General features: G+C 47.3%; 1 non-coding gene across 1 annotated transcript; it reads left to right on the top strand.

Annotated features, from left to right (window-relative positions):
- Positions 1–247: 247 nt before the first annotated feature.
- LOC119948261 lies at positions 248–384 on the top strand. The gene has a single exon (XR_005456669.1). It is a non-coding gene; the product is annotated as a small nucleolar RNA SNORA7 (small nucleolar RNA).
- Positions 385–793: the final 409 nt, after the last annotated feature.

Genomic DNA, 793 nt, shown 5'->3' with positions numbered 1-793 from the left:
TATGGGTAAGGAAACTAAGGCATGGAGAGGTTAAGTGACTATCTTGAGCCTTAACGGTAACAGAAGTCAAATTTATCAAAAGCCCACTTGCTGCCGTGCACTGGACTAAGCAAGCACTTGAGAAGTACAGAATAAAGAAGTGACACAGTCCCTGGCCACAAGGAGCTTTCATTCTAATGGGGGAAACAAATATATAAAAAAATTACAACTAGAATGGTCAAAATAATTGATTGAGTACACCTAGGTTCCCCTCTCAGGGTCGCACTGGAGAGTTTCCAGTACTCTACCAGTCTCGGCTACGGGAGGGAGAGTTAAGCTGAGGCATACCCATTCCATTCCTAGCTTGGCCCGTGGCTAGCGAGTGGAAGGCAATCTGCTACAAGTCAAAACTCACCCATGCTGGGCAGCAGCATCATGGGAGAGTCAAAGGTGGAAACTCAAGTTTACTGCGCAGAAGGAGGTAAGGGAAAACCACTTGCGGATTTGTACCAAGAAAACTCTATGGATTCACTACCAGAACGATTGCATATGGAGAGGGGGGCATTTTGGGAGAGATGTGTCTGTGGTGTCTCTATGGGTCAGAGATGACTCGATGGCATAAGACAAGACAAGACACCTTGGTTCATGAGCACTGAGGATGGGTATAAGTAGGTTCATAAGTGCTAGGGGCAGAAAGAGCAGTGGTCTGTCTGATGTGGAGAGGGAGGGAGTTCCAAGTGAGGGGAACAGTGTGAATGAGAGATTGGAGGTGAGAGAGTTGAGAGCTGGAAGGTTGGGGGAAAGAAGCCAGAGA

The sequence above is a fragment of the Tachyglossus aculeatus genome, chromosome X4, assembly GCF_015852505.1.
Source record: "Tachyglossus aculeatus isolate mTacAcu1 chromosome X4, mTacAcu1.pri, whole genome shotgun sequence".
NCBI classification, from domain to species: Eukaryota; Metazoa; Chordata; class Mammalia; order Monotremata; family Tachyglossidae; genus Tachyglossus; species Tachyglossus aculeatus.
This window is presented reverse-complemented; position numbering and strand designations above follow the sequence as displayed.